Below are 17083 nucleotides of genomic sequence, written 5' to 3' on the forward strand. Positions count from 1 at the left end.
TGTGTTGTCATTTTTGACATGTAACCCAAATGTACAAGGTTTTCTTTCATTCACTAATAACTTCAAAAAATCATATATTCATATAACATGTGGACATGTAGACATTTGGCATTGCACTCACTTCGACTTGCCTCACGGGACCCTCAGTATTTTATACTATTAAGTCATACAAACAAATCAAAACTATCCAAAGCAAAATATCTGCGTTCTCCTAAAATATATTGTCGGTTTTTCCCTGTACTTCATTAAGTACTTAGATGCACATGGTTTCAATTTTCCATTAAAAATTCTCATTTCCATATGATATCAAAGAGTGAGAAGCTTTAAACTGAAAAATAAACATTCATAGACTGGAAGCCAAAACAATAATTAATGTCAGATGGTTAACTCCAATAAATGATTAGAATAAATTCTGTGAAATTACTGCAACTAAAAATGCCCTGTTGATATTACTTTAAGACATTTTGTGTTCCTGATAGGAAACTGAATTTGTCCTCTTTATTGGTAGTGTTCTAGAAAGCATAAACTTAACGTGAAAATTCAGTTCTGACTGGTCAGTGTCCTCCAATAGATAATTAACTTTAAAATAATCAGTACTGTCTTGTTTCAGATTCTTATAAATTTGATGATTAATGCGTTAAAAATTGTTACCTTTGGGAAGGAATTTTAAAATTTATTACTTGACCTCAGTTAATAAATCTTATTGTAGTGTGAATGGTAAGGTTTCCTGAGGCTTCATGAAACAATACAGACATCAAAGTTTACATGAAAAGGGATGAGTCAGTTTCCTTGCCCAAAGGGGCTTCTCACACCTGTATTTGGATGATTACAGGTAGAACTCCCTGGCTCTAATTGTATAGTAAATACCATTTCCCAGACCCTAATGGTAGACAGACTGCTTGGGAGACGCCAGTCTGTGATTTAGCTGTCGCCAGACACCCCATGTTTTTTGTGAGACCAGTTGTGATGATGATATGGTTATAGCCAATTGAAAGCAAACTCTTGTCTAAATAGCAAATTTTAATTTATAGAGATGTAGAGGTATGGATGATCCTATTTATAAAACCAAATTTTAGATTTTATATATAACTAATGATCTGGTTTGGGGTTGTGTGTATGTTTGGTGGGGGGAGGATCAGATCTTGTGGAAGTTAGTGTAATTGTAGCTGAAAGATCAAAGACTGGGTAACTGAGTGATGTTCCAGAAGAGAATTTACCACATAGCCATTTTCTGTACAGTTTCTGCCGCCTGCTGTTCCTATTTTCCCTCAAGCTAGCCATTGACTACCCCCTGTGCATCCCTGCTCGTAAAAAATGATTGAGGAAGTATTTGTCATGTATTTATGAGTGGGAAACATTGTGTGATAGGGAATGGCGTCTACTGGAGCCAGAAAGATTGCCATTTTCCTTTCATTCAGCCACTCTGCTACAGCTTTAAATCCTCTGTTTATGCAACATAGCCTTTGTATTAAAGTGCAGAATAAATTTTTATTATGAAGGATATGAACACTAGGTTTTCATCGTTTATAACACTGCAAGCAGATGTAAATAGTTAAGATACGTTTTAACTACTTAATCCTTTTAATTTGTGTTAGCATCTCGTTTTTTGGTAGCATTTCTAAGTTCCATTTGCATTAGTTGCTCCTTTAGCAAAAGAAAAAGTTTTTGTTTTTTAAAGTTATTATGTAATATTACTGTTGCAAATTAAGACTGATGCAGGAAGCAGTAATAAATATTTTCATGGGTCTTTTAGATCTAGAAAACTATTTTAAATGGTCAGGAAAGAGAGGGAGGAGGAGGAATTTGTGATTTGGGCCATAAGAGGAAGACTATAGGAAACTGTAGTTTAGTGGGTCACTGTTTCAGACCTAATGAACATTTTAATTACTAGAGTTTACTTTAAATTTAAATGGTAACGTTGTTTTTCAATCCTGGAAAAGAAGGAAGCATTTTGAAAGATAAGCCTGTTTTGGTATTGAGTAGGTACATTGACCTATTGAAAGATGTAAACAACTGAAGTCTCACTCCAGACATCTCCTCGCTGTTTTAACAATGTTGAATTAGTCATTTCGTTGATATATGATTAAGCCCCAGCCCCTTGAAGAGCAGCTGACATGGCAGCCGGGTTAGTTACAGTTGTGTTATGGGATCAGATGACAGTAATCAAGATGTTGTAAGGGGAATCCACCGAACCCTTTTTTATTATTACAAATTGCCGTTCTTTGAATGCAGAAGTTGTTGGTGGGTGCCAGTGATTTTTGAACACTTGAGGATTTCATTTTTTAAATACGATCAGTTGTTACTTATAACTAAAATTGTACTGTCTGCCGTATTAATTTTCGTTTGAGATTGCCTACTGAGTTATGGTATCAGGTGGTACAGGACATTAGAACTCTCAATCCATTGCTTAATTAGGGGTTTAAATTTCAATCTTTGCACCTTTGTTGCTCTGTAAGTAGTATATGCCATCCAGTTATGACATCAGTAGAGCAAACTAATTTTAGATATTTTGGATACCTACATAGCTTCCAATTATGTTTCATTTTTGTGTTCTCTTGCCCCATCTTTAAACTATTGGTAAAGGATAATTCCATTTTATTGCTTATTATATACTACATGTTAATATTCAACTGGAAAATATAACATTTAAACATTCAGACTTCTTGTGTGCATTTGTGTGTGTATAAACATGTATATTTGCATATGCCTTGGTGGGCTTGTGGTCACTAAACATTACCCTTTGACTAATATTATATGAGTCCGGTAATCTGGGTATTGAAATTGATTCAAGATAGGTAGACAAATATTTGTCGTCTTTGAAGTTGTTGTGTAATCAAGGGCAGTGTGTCGATTTCACTAACTGAATTCTAAATAGAAAAAGGTTTCATTCTTACTGTTCTGTGATTCAGTCCCCTCATCCCCACTTTCCTGTTTTGGTTAGTTTTCCACATAATTTGTGTGCAACAACTGGAAATAGTTTGGTGATACTATACATTGTATGCCTGGTTAGGGGGAGAATCACGGAATAAATCCAACATTTCCTTGATTTCTCGAACTGTGTGGGAGAATTACAGGTACTGTATCTCAGCAACCCTGCATGAAGAAGGAAGTATATTCATTTTTTACATATAATTTTGTATGTCTGTATATCTATATACACAATACAGATATACATGTATATACATATATCCATATAAAGGTAAAACTATTTCTATAAAACAATTCTAAGAAGTCATCAGTTTCTGACAAGATTATTTACTGAAGCTAGAAATTTATGCTGCTGTGGAAGAATTGCATTGTTACACATTTGATTTACTTGAAACAGTTAAGATGAGAATAAGTAATTATTCTTAAAAAATTATTCATTTTAGTTTAGGAGCTTCTCAAGTAGATTTGAAATTAAGTTTAATTCGCATAAAGTTTTCAGAAACATACCCTGTTGTATAAAGCAAGATTCACATGTATGAGATTTTTAAATGTTTTTATCATCCACTAGTCTGGCAAAGGAAAAGCCCTGAAATATCCATGCAATGTTTTGGGGGGATTATAATTTCTGTTTTTTATCATTTGTGGTTCATACAGTTTTGGGGGGTTGTTGTGTCACCTTCATCTTGAAGTACCTAATATTGTGAAGCCTATGAGAATACATTATTTATTCTGAGTGTGTTCCTACCTACTTCAAATCACAACTGGGAAGTTTATTTTAACATGTGAGGGGTTTTTTTAGCTGAATTAAATTTTATAAGCTATAATTTGTAATGATTTTCATAAATCAAATACTTTTTTAAATGGTGATTCCTTCATGAGGACTGGTGCTTATATGCTCCTTTGACAGATGTGAAGGGGTGATAGAGCAGGTCAAGGGTATTCTGGAAGTCTAAACTAAGCAATTTTTTAAAATATAGGATTGATTAAATTGGTGAACTGCTGTACAAAATATTCTCAATTTTACTTGTTATAAATGAATCTAAAAATTTTTCTTTAGACCCCTTCTTTGTTTTACAGTCTTTTGTTTTTGCTACTAGATGATTCTCAACTGTCTGCTTTTTAATTTGTATTATGATAAAGCTTTGAAACAGTGTCATATGCACTGTGAGTTAGGATTTCAAATAATTTCCGGTGAGTGGATTTTGTGGAATTAATTATTTTCTAATTTCTTGGATCGGAATCTTGAGAGCTTAAGAGAATATACTAAAGCAAAATAAATTTTTTTTTTATTACAAGAGCTGGAACTTTAAAAGAAGTGTGAGGGAGAAGACCTTTGCTTATTCAGGAATCTTTTTACTTGGAATTTTCTTTTGCGTTTGTACATGTATATACATGTAATAATACTTGTGAATTTCTTTCTGGTTCTCGTTAAATGGATTTTGCATACTCTTTCAGCAATTTCATATTCTTATCAAGTGATATTAGTACCCTAGAGTGCTTAGTCGTAACAAAACCAAGTAACACTCTAATTCCATATTATGAAAAAGATAATTATAGAAGAAATCACATCTTTTTATAGGAATATAATGCTATTTATAATGCTACCCACTGTGGTATGCATTTTAGGAATTTCCCCTGGCTTATTTGGATTTTTGTCCCATACTATTTACAGACAATAATTTCTATTTGCAAAATAGTTCACTGAATTTGAGAAAGCGATACTTTGGGAGGGTCAGTTATTTTCATTAGCACATCTGTTGACTTACTGTTCTGTGAGTGATATAATTAATCGAATATGTCAGGATGTTTATCTTTTTTAAAGTAGCTGAAGAATTTCACAGCATATAGTAGGGAAACGTTTCACAGAATTGTGTCTAGCTTTAAGAGACTAAAGCTCTTTTAAAAACACAAGTGTTCACTTGCCAGAGGGGAGGTCAATGAGGTATGTGTGAAATAGGTGATGGGGGCTAAAATGTACACTTATCATGATGAGCATTGAGTAATGTACAGAACTGTTGAATTACTCTATTCTATATCTGAAACTAATATAACACTGTATGTTAACTATACTGGAATTAAATTTTTTTTGAAAAGGAACAATTAAAATGTTTTCCATACAAAACAAACAAATGTTCTCTAGGATTCTCTCATATGAAATTAAAATATATGTTCTCCATACATGCACAGATACTCATAATTTAAGAAATGAAAGGGAAAGTTTAACTTACATACTGTTTTTCAAATTATAAATGATTCAAGTACACAAAAGAATTAAACTGCCTCTCTACCCCACTTATTTGGTGAATAATTTAAGGACTATTTTTAAAAATTTATATATTTTTAAAAATTTGTGCCCCGGAAATGAAGGACCTCTAGATCAAATTTTATTTCCAAAACTGTGAGTTGAGATGAGCTACACTAATAAGTGGGAGTTTTGACTAGTAGTAGTTGGTAGAAGTGGAGGAGAATTTTGAAGCCTAGAAATTTTAGGACTGTTGGTGGTAGAAGATGTAAGACAGGGCCTTATGAAGGGATTAGAATGGAGCCTTAATGCAGTATACAGGGTCTGAATAACCTTTTCCTAGGAGAAGGCTGTAGAAAAGGAAAGGAGAGGGTGCCATTTTGGGCAGTTTTCATGTTTTGTCTAATATCCTGCTTGTGCAGACTAGGAAAGGAATATTATTTCCACTGCCCTTCATTCCTGTGTTCTCTCCTGTGTTCCCCAGTCACAAGATCTACCTTTGGAGTTAATGTTGTAGTCCAGCTACTACATTATGAGTTAAATAGCCTTTTGAAGGCTAGACCAAAATGTTGAGTACCATTGATAACATTGGGTCTATAAAGAAAATGAATCTGGGGTGCCTGGGTGGCTCAGTCAGTTAAGCACCCAGCTCTTGATTTCGGCTCGGGGTTGTGAGATCAAGCCCTGCATCAAGCTGCATGCTGAGTGCGGAGCTTGTTTGGTATTCTCTCTCTCCCTCTGCCCCTCCCTGCTTGCGTGTGCTTTCTCTCTCCCTCTAGAAATAAAATAAAAAATAAAATCTTAAAAAAAAAAGAAAGAAAATGAATTCTAAGAAACTTTGAGCATATAGTCTATTTATAAATTAGGTAGTGTGTATTATGAGGAATTTTGGTATGTTAAGAATACTGCTACTTTAGAATTTGAAATATTAGTGCAGTGGTCCTTATTTGCTGCTATCTAGGTTGTTGACTGCAAGCAAATTACTTAGTCTTTCATGTATTGAAGACAATTCATCAGAATGTTCACATAAAATGTGTTCTGTATAAACATTATCTCCCAAATTTAATTAGCATACTCAAAAAGAATACAATAATAGAAAAAGGACTTGTTTAGTCTTCTAAATGTATCTTCCGAATATATTCCCTTGGTTTTTCTTTTCATTATATGGATAAAGGAATAAAATGTGTTACATATATGTCTACAGCTGTAGTTTTATGCTTTGGAACAGTTGTACTCCAAAACAAAACGAACAACCGAGAATCATCTCTATTGTACAGTAGCAGTAGCAATTAAATTCCCGTGATACACTCACCATCTTCCATGACTCTGCCCCTATCTCCTTCTCAGATTGGGCTCTGTGACTTTACCATTCACAGCTTAGAGGATTTATTGTTATTTCTTGGCTTCCGTTAGATGAAATCATTGTTTACTACAATAGCATTTTTTTAAATGGCCGTTTATTCTTTAAAAAGCCTTTTAAAATGGTTCCATTGTGGGGCGCCTGGGTAGCGCAGTCGTTAAAGCGTCTGCCTTCGGCTCAGGGCGTGATCCTGGCGTTCCGGGATCGAGTCCCACATCAGGCTCCTCCGCTACGAGCCTGCTTCTTCCTCTCGCACTCCCCCTGCTTGTGTTCCCTCTCTCGCTGGCTGTCTCTCTGTCACATAAATAAATAAATAAAATCTTTAAAAAAAATAAAAATAAAAAAAATAAAATGGTTCCATTGTGATCTTCTATATCTCATTTTCCCTATTTTGAATATGTGTGTGTGTGTGTGTGTGTGTGTGTGTGTGTGTGTGTGTTGGAGGTGAGGCAGTGAAAGTTAGTAAAGATCATCTCTAAGATTCCCTCTTCCAGTGCTAGAATTTTATGATTTTAAAGAATTGGATTACAGCATATTCACAAAGAAAAGATGCCCATGCAAATATCTAGTACCTTCTCAACCCTCATGTACGGGTTTGTCATGGTAGGATTTTTTTTTCCTGTGGAACTATATAGAGCATTACTGAGGTTGCAAAGACCCAATTTATGAGCAACTTTTCTGGCTGGGTTGGAGATAAGACCTGATCCTTCCCCTACTCTCATTCCCTGTCTCATATCTCTACCCCTTGAAAATAAATCTTTTCTGGGTCTCACCATGTTCAGATCCTTCCTTATAGTGAGTGGCTATTGCTTTGGCTAGAATGAGAACAAAGTGGAAATAAAACCTGTCTGTAGAATTGACATATCTGTATTTGAGGCTAGTTATATGACTCAAACTATTACATTTTTAAATTCTGACGTGACCTGGAAAGCATTTCCCCATCAAAAACAGTAGATTATGAAATACCTTCAAAAGCCTCCTTAACTCACAACATAGTAGAAATAGTGCAGTTTGGATGAGACATATTTGGTATCTGTAACCATTTTTATCACCAATTTTTAAATTCTCCCTTAAAAATATGTTCTAAGGGGGCGCCTTGGTGGCTCAGTCGTTAAGCGTCTGCCTTTGGCTCAGGGCGTGATCCTGGTGTTCTGGGATCGAGCCCCACATCAGGCTTCATCGGTAGGAGTCTGCTTCTTCCTCTCCCGCTCCCCCTGCTTGTGTTCCCTCTCTCGCTGGCTGTCTCTCTCTCTGTCGAATAAATAAATAAAATCTTTAAAAAAAAAAAAGCATTTAAGAAAAATATATGTTCTAAGATAACTGACTTAGGAACTTTGAGTACACCCCTATCTATAAAGTTCAGGGCTGCACACTGATATCCATTCAGTTTTTAAATACTTTCTTAAGAGAAATTAATTTCATAAAAACTATGATTATGAATATACATTTCAAATTTATGTTTCTTATGAAGACTGTGAACTCATTGAGGAGGTGGGAACTATGTTTTCTTTTTCCTTTTGTAAGCAGGTAATCATTGAGCCCTTCTGTGTGTCAGGTACCATTTTAGATGGTAAGCAGAAAAAGCCCTTGCCCCTTAAGGCTTATAGTCTTATGGGATAATAGACAACCAGTGAACAAATATTTAATATTTAATGTCAGGAGATAACTAAAACAACGAAGAAAAATAAGGCAGGGGAAGAGAGGTGCCATTTTAGTTAGAGTAGTTAAGGAAGGCCTTTATGAAGTAAAGGAGGGTGCCATGAGAGGATCTGAAGAAAACTCAGTCCAGGGAGAGGGAACAGCAAATGCAAAGGCATGTGTGACAGGGCATTGAAAAAGAGTAAAATCTGAAGACAACCACTTGAAAAGAACTTTGTAAATTCTTATTCAGATACATTGCAAGTAAATAGATTTTAAAACATATCCTAAATATGTTGTAAAAGTGAATTGTTTTTAAGAATGGCCATCATTTATCTTCTGGCTTGCGATAGTTAATTTCTTAGAGTCCAGAAAGATTTTAGATTGCCAGGTGTTTTAAACAACCTTTAAAGTAGTGTTTGCAAATATATAGATTTACTTTGAATTTCATCTTTCCTTTTTTATGCTTGTCTAGCAACTTGCTGATCCACTTTACCACTCATAAAGCACTTCTTTTACAAGTCCCTCAATGTATGACCTCAAAGAAGTAGGTTGAACTTTACTAAAAATAATAGCTTGGGGCATCTGGCTGGCTCAGCTGGTAGAGCTTACGACTCTTGATCTCGGGGTTGTAAGTTCGGGCCTCACGTTAGGGATATAGCTTACTTAAAAATAAAATCTTTTAAAAAAATAACATTTGTCAAAACTTTATAACATCATAATTTACATTAGTTCATTGGATCCTCAGACACATCCCAACCTGGCCCACACAACACTGAACTATTTTGGCCTCGAATTGATTGTTCACGAAAATGAAACATTTTGATCATTGAATTAAGAGATCTGCATTTTAAGTTAGGAGTGGGTTATGTTAGCTAAATGGTAAATGAAATTAGTGTGTCCATTAATAGAAATACAAAGGTACCTTTTTAGAACTTTAAGTATTTGTCATTAAGATCAAGGAGTAGTCACCAGTATTCGTGATGATTATCAACATTTTCCTTAGAAATTCTTTTAAAAAGAACTGTGTAGTCTGTGGAAGACATCTTTGGGTTTAGTCCATTTTGATATTTAAAAGAAAAATAATGTCTGTCTGTTGATAATAGTTTTTGGCTTTTTTTTCTTGTTTTAAATGATGTTTGAAAAGGTTTTTTGCAAAGAGCATTTCTGGATGTCTGAAACATGAAAGTAACTAGTATTTTTCATACATAATTTATATTTAAAATTGTTGCCTTAAATGGTGCCATTTTTCTTTTGTCTCTTACCCCTACCATCCCATTAAGTGACATTGACTTAGCTTTTCCTGTACCAAACTAAAAGACATACGTGGCAAACCATCATTTATTATTGAGCTCCTACTATGTGGCAGGCACCCTTTTGAGCTTAGAAATTGGTAAGATGTTAATAGAAGAATAGATGAGACATAGGAAAATTTTATGAATATTTCTGAAGCATAGATGGTATCGTGCTGTTTTAGAGCTAGGGCAGTTGGAGAGATGGTGGAACACGCCCAAGTTCTTGTAGCAGGCAAGTATTAGAAATAAGCCCGTTTGACTTGAATGTTTATGCCTGTTCCACACATGACAGAGCAAGATATATTTGTGATTCTTCACATATCTTTGAAAGTATTGCTTTAATTAACTTGAACATTCTGTTATGTTTTATCTCAGAAAATATCATCTCTACCAAATTGTTTAGTGTTAATTAAAAGAGATAATTGTCAAGGTGACAACTGTGTATCTTTCTTAGGATAACAAGCTTTAGCTGTTGGTGTTTTTGTCTTGCCTTATCATTTTATTATATTAACTATGTAATAATGTTACAGCAGTATATTTTAGCACCCTCTATATCAACCATTTTTAAACATATACCATATATATAAAAATTTTGTTAGAGAAAATACAATGGCTCTTACTGAAAGTAAAACTAAAAATTACGTCAAGTTGCCATGTCTAAAATAGTAGTACAGAATAGACCCCAGAAACCATAGCTATAACCACAGATCATTATATATATATTAAAATGGTAAGCAGAATTTGCCCCCCCCCCAGCATACCATACAATTTGTTAATAATTCTACACTGCTAGGGGTGAAGGAATTGATGTGGAGTGAAAGAATATCATGAATTAGATATGGAGTGAAAGAATATCATAAATTCGATGTGGAGTGAAAGAATATCATGAATAACAACAAATTCATATGTCTAAAATGTTGTATTAGTTGTAGTTAAGTGTTGACTTGATGCTTAACTGACCATTTAACTATATTCCAGTTACATTTAAGACTCCCAAAAACCTTATAAAATTGTTACCATCATTATTTTAAGGAAAGCAAAGCAAGTATAGAGCGCTTGAGGAACTCGGCCAAGCTTGTATAGCCAGTTAATGGTGCCAAAATTCAAACCTAAGCAGTTTATTATCTCCAGAGCCCATGACCTTTACTACTATGCCATAGTAGTAAGCATTGGGCCCTTGGTGGTGGGAAAGGTAGAAGAGGCCTGAGCAATAGGTCGTATACTAGCTACATTTACTATCACTATAAATTTCATTTAGATAAGGTTTTGTTGTTATTAAACAGTTAATGCACTGTGAAATTTGAAGCTAAAAAGTCACTGTAACCTGATTAGAGAATGCCAACTGAAGGTAATATAAAAATTGTTACCTAAACAGTATTTTAATTTTCATGAATTTGTCATTGAAAACTATATTCCAAACATGTAGCAATTTAATAGCCCTTTATAGGGACAATAGTTAAAGTAGTTTATATATTTTCACATAGAAAATACATATTATTGATCATGTTTTAAGATAAGTACTTTCTTGGGGCGCCTGGGTGGCGCAGTCGTTAAGCGTCTGCCTTCGGCTCAGGGCGTGATCCCGGAGTTGCGGGATCGAGCCCCACATCGGGCTCCTCCGCTGGGAGCCTGCTTCTTCCTCTCTCACTCCCCCTGCTTGTGTTCCCTCTCTCGCTGGCTGTCTCTCTCTGTCAAATAAATAAATAAAATCTTTAAAAAAAAAGAGAGAGAGAAAAAAAAGATAAGTACTTTCTTCTACCACTTGGTTGTTTTGTATGTGTGTGTGTTTTTAACCGCATAGTTATTTGTTCTATTCCTTGTGCTTTCAGTAACTTGGAATGTTTTTAAGACCTTCTTGAAAGTGGGAATTGTACATGTGTATGCATGTGTGCGTATCTTTAATAGATGAAGTACAGATAGATAATTTGTATAATATTCCGCTTAAATTCTACATTCATGCATAGCAGCATAATGGAAAGAACATATATACATATGTCTTGGGCAAAATACTACCATTTGTTGAGCATGTGTTATATGCTGGACTTTGGGGCACTTACATAGTATGTTCTCTCTCTCCCTCTCTTTTTAAGATTTTATTTATTTAAGACGGAGAGCGTGAAAGCATATGCACACACAAGCTGGGGGGAGGGGCAAAGGGAGAGGGAGAAGCAGACTCCCCACCAAGCAGGGAGCCTGACGTGGGGCTTGATCCGGGGATCCCAGGATCATGACCTGAGCTGAAGGCAGACGTTTCACTGACTGAGCCACCCAGGTGCCCCCATAATATGTTCTCTTATTTGGATTAATCCTCATAACAACGTCGAAAGGCAAATAGTTACCTATTTACTTAGAGAAGTATAAAGTGAGAAACCTAGTTAAACATCTTAAAGACATCTTTTATCTTGAGCTCATGAGAAAAAGTATAAAACATTTTATTGCATTTAGAGCAAGCCTTTCAAGGAACAAGAATTGCATAGGGGTTTTTTGTTAGTTGCATTCTAGTGAAAATTGCACAGAAACCCATACAGCTAGAAGATTAGAAATAAAGGATAAATAAATAAATAAATAAATAAATAAATAAATAAAATGGTCAAGCTATGACAAAGGAGGCAAGAGTATATAATGGGTAAAAGTCTCTTCAACAGATGGTTCTGGGAAAACAGCTACATGCAAAAGAATGAAACTGGACCACTTTCTTACACCATAAAACTTCTAGAAGAAAACAGACAGTAATTTCTTTGACATAGGGTGTATAAACATTTTTCTAGATATGTTTCCTCAAACAAAGGAAATAAAAGGAAAAATAAGCTATTGGGGTCTACACCAGAATAAAAAGCTTTTGCACAGCAAAGGCAACCACCAACAAAACAAAAAGGCAGCCTACTGAATGGGAGAATATATTTGCAAATGATATATCTGATAAGGGGTTAATGTCCAAGATATATAAAGAACTTATACAATTCAATACAAACCCCCCCCCCCCAAAATGAGAACCACAACCCTAACAATCCAATTAAAAAATGGGCAGAGGACCTGAATAGACATTTTTCCAAAGAAGACCATGGCCAGCAGACACATGGCAAGATGCTCAACATCACTGATCAGGGAAACGCAAGTCAAAACCACAATGAGATGTCACCTCACACTTGTCAGATTGGCTAAAATCAAGAAGACAAGAAACAACAAATGTTGGCAAGGATGTGGTGAAAAAGGAACCTTCACGCACTGTTGGCGGGAATATAAATTGGTAGAGCCCCTGTGGAAAATAATGTCCAGTAATTCCACTACCAGCTCTTTACCCAGGGAAAACGAAAACACTAACTTGAAAGGATATATGCACCCCATATTTATTTGCCATAGCCACGACATGGAAGCAGCCCCAAATATCCATCTCTGGGTGAAATAGAGAAAGTGAATTAAGAGTACACTTACCTTGATGAGCACTGAGAAATGTATAGAATTGTTGAATCATTATATTTTACACCCGAAACTAATATAACACTGTATGTTAATTATACCTGAATTGTTTTTAAAAGATAGCAATTTCCCATTTTGTTTTATTTCTCCTAAATATACATATTTTTGGTTTTTATAATATTGTAGTGTTCTATCTTCTAAAATTTGCAAGGATATGGTCACTTATATTTTTCCTTCTTTTCACTGTACTTTTGTTTCTTCTCTCCTTCCCTCAACACGCTTCCTCCCAAATTTTTAGGATCCAGTTAAAAATTTGTTTAGACATAGAACCAGACTTCATGTTTGGTGAGATTTTACTGTTTTGTGAATGCTCCAGACTTTTTTTTTTTTTAATTTTATTTATCCATTTGAGAGACAGAGAGCACAAGCAAGGGGAGAGGCAGAGGGAAAGGGAGAAGCATATTCCCTGCTGAGCTGGGAGCCTGACATGGGGCTCCATCCCAGGACCTGGAGATCATGACCAAAGCCGGAGGCAGACGCTTAACCATTGGAGTTACCCAGGCGCCTCTCCTCAAGACTTTTAAGTGGAACAGCAGCATTTAGAAAATCTTGCTGTGTTTTCTTTTTGTTAATCAAGACTTACCTCTATACCTTTCCAACTCCATCCAAATGGATTTTCCCTAGTCCTATCAGCAGGTACACTATAACACTTAACTATATAACTAAGAAAATTGATGGTCTACAACACAGTTTATAGATGTTAAGTTAAGAAAAATCCAGGGGCACCTGGGCGGCTCTGTCCGTTAAGAGTCCAACTCTTGATTTCAGCTCTGGTCAATGATCTCAGGGTGGTAGAATTGAGCCCTGTCTTGGGCTCCACACTGGGCATGGAGCCTGCTTAAGATTCTCTCTCTCCCACTCCCTCTGCCTCTCCCCCCTAAAAAACACCCACGAAAAATATTTCTGTTTTTTTTTTTTTTTTTTTTGGAAGTGAAAACAGAGTTTATTGGAGATAAATACATGGAGATATGGACAGTGTCTAGGAGACTCAGAAAGGAAAAGAGCATGAGTCTCATCTTTGCTTGGGGTCTGGGGGATTTTTGTTTTTGTTTTTGTTTTTTTAGATTTATTTATTTATTCATTTGACAGAGAGAGACAGCCAGCGAGAGAGGGAACACAAGCAGGGGGAGTGGGAGAGGAAGAAGGCTCCCAGCGGAGAAGCCTGATGTGGGGCTCGATCCCAGGACCCTGGGATCAGGCCCTGAGCCGAAGGCAGATGCTTAATGACTGTGCCACCCAGGCGCCCCAGAGGTCTGGGGTTTTTACTGGTGATTGTGGTCTGGTGCATATGTCCTCTTAGACAACCAGGAACTGGTCAGAACAAGGAGTGGGTCTAGGTGGTCCTTCATAAGTCATTCATTCCCTGAAGTCAGGGGTCTTGGAGAATGTTTGCCTGGTCACTGGGATGTTATCTGTCGTGCTGGAAAACTCCAAAGATATCATTATCTCTTTGTCCCTTACAAGGAGGACATATGCTGTTTGCGTTACAAGACATGTGTACAGTGGGGTGGGGAGATTTGGCCTGAAGTAAAATTCTATGATGTGAGAGACATTCCACACATACTAATCTATACAATCTCCAAGTAAGAGTCAGAAAAAAACCACTGAAGTGGCTTAGTTAGTGTGCATTAGTTTGCGTGGAATGTCTCTCACATGGTAGAATTTTACTTCAGGCCAAATCTGAGATAGAGACTGAAGAGGAAAAAAAGAGACCAAGAGAGGGAATATGGAGAATATTGACCTTTTGTTTCCTTTCTTATGTTCAGAGATAAACATCTTAGTTGTCTAGATCTCTGGAAACGAGTACTTTTAAAAGCCTTTAAATGTTACTAGAATACGTTGTTGAAGTCATATCTGGTTAGTTTTCTGATTAAGTATAATTAATTATGTTTCTATAATTACACATTTCATAGCTATGGTGTATGATGGGACATTGTTTTACATCTATTATTAAGTGAAATTTGTATGGGTGGCCAAGTATGGTTTTTAATGTGACTTGGTATTACTTAGACATTTTGGATATATAGTTTAAAGACTACCAGATTAGATTGGGATATTCCGTCAGCTTTGTAATCTTGGAAAACTGAAACAAAAGAAAAAAGCAATGCCTATTAAGCATCCTTAACCATAAGCACGGGAAGGTATGTGTGTGTGGCTTAGCTAATAATGACTTTCTTACTATGTGTCACTTAAAGAATTTTTTTCTGTGAAATATTTAATAGTTATACATTTGCTGTTTTATAGTTATTTCAGTGCCCTATTGACATCAAGGGCTACTGATTGTTGTATTGGTAGTTCTTGACAAATAGAAATTATTCGATATGCTAAGCCATTTCTGACAGAAGATATAAAGTTTTGACAAACATGCATGGCACAGCAAGTGTCCAATTCTAAAGAGCAAAATAAATGCAAACCACCATTATGGTGAACACAAACAGCCTGAAAGCAAGTTATCAGTAAGCAAATAATTGTTGAACTGTTATGAATGGAATAGGATGTTGAAATAGGGCATGATTGGCTGATGTTACATATGTCCTTGATTACCTTCCTTGTGCTTTTATCCTAATAAGTGACATTCTTTGTATTCCCTTGGATGGCTAGACAGTCTGACACTGAAGAAGAATAAATATTGCATGTGGTACACATTAAGCTGTCATCCAAGACAGCATTTATAAAAAGTAACTGCAGAAATTCATAAGAAATTCTGCACTGCTACAGTTTCCTGGCTCCAGTCATAATTGTCAAAGTTCTTGACACATTCAGGTCTTCAGAAATGATTTAGGTTTACAATGGCTTGGTGTATGAATAATTATTATGGATTTGTGTTCTCATATTGCCTTAAGGTGTTAATGTTAGTTACCAAATGTTATATTTTACAATACTTTTTTATTTTTAAAAATGACTCTTCATTGGTAATAGTAACATATCTCCCATTTTATGGTCTTTCATAAATGGATTTTAGACCATTCATGTATTTGAAAGGAAGAACAGGAGTTTTTTAAATTCTTAGTTTATCCTTAACCTGTTGGAAAATATAGCTTACTTGTATTTAGTGCTACCAAACAACTCTGACAATAAATATTTTTATTTTTCTTCTCCAGCAGCACTGGTAAGCCTTTAAATGGTCCAAATGAATACCATTTTAAGACTTTTTCCAAAAACAACCAAATCACTACTTGATGTTTCATTTAAAAATATTGGATGATTTTATTCACGTACTTTTATAATTTTAATATAGTTCTTTGAGGTAGGGTAGTGTTTTATTTGTTCTAGTCACTGTTAACCTCTTAAAATTTCCTTTTGGTGGAAGATGGGTAGAGGACACAATATTGTACTAAAATAAGCATACCCAAATAAGAGGTAAATTATGGATGCAAATTTAGCGAACATTTTTAAAGCCCCTGTTTCTTTTCCTTAACTAAAATACTTCTGTCATCCTACTTATGTGGTATGCCACATAATAACTGAAGGACACCAAAAAATTTTTTTTCTTTTTTATATTTCTGTAACCTGACACTATTATTCTAAGGCATTTAAATTTAAGTAATTAGTATTCCCATTCTATAATCTAATCAAGAATATAACGTATTCTATCAGCTGATTACTAGGAAAATGTGATTAAGTATCAGAATGATTTATGATCCAACACAAATACAAAAATAAAATACAGGGTTGAGTTCTAAATTATGAGCTGTGTTTCAGGGATGACAGGAGGTCAGTCAGAGTTTCTGTGACAACAGTATTTTGTGTTAGTTTCAAAATTATATAATACTAATTTGGGGAAATGTTTTTAGGGTATTCTCTTTACTTTGAAATCTAAGCCATCCATTTGGATTGAAGGAACTTTTCTCCAGGTATAACACTGCCCGAATGTTACCTATAGCTTTTAACTCTCTAGGCCACTACAGAGCACAAAATATTTGCCCAACTGGTAAATTGAACTGTAAGTCCCACTGTGGGAAATTGCTTTGCTGTGCTCCAAACAGCAGTTATCTTAGTAATTGTACCTGAATTCTTTGTGACTAATAGAGCGTAGACGTCCATTTTACAAACAGAAAATTATTTCTCTTAAATACTTTTAATTATAAATCCCTCACATAAAATGTGAATCAACAGAGTATAGTGAGACATTAAACTGCATCA

General features: G+C 35.3%; 1 protein-coding gene across 3 annotated transcripts in view; it reads left to right on the forward strand.

Annotated features, from left to right (window-relative positions):
- OLA1 (Obg like ATPase 1) overlaps positions 1-17083 on the forward strand; it is a 175743-nt gene that overhangs the window by 125320 nt on the left and 33340 nt on the right. The gene's annotated exons all lie outside the window — the stretch shown is intronic.

This window comes from Ursus maritimus, unplaced genomic scaffold, assembly GCF_017311325.1.
Source record: "Ursus maritimus isolate PB19 unplaced genomic scaffold, ASM1731132v1 scaffold_1, whole genome shotgun sequence".
NCBI classification, from domain to species: Eukaryota; Metazoa; Chordata; class Mammalia; order Carnivora; family Ursidae; genus Ursus; species Ursus maritimus.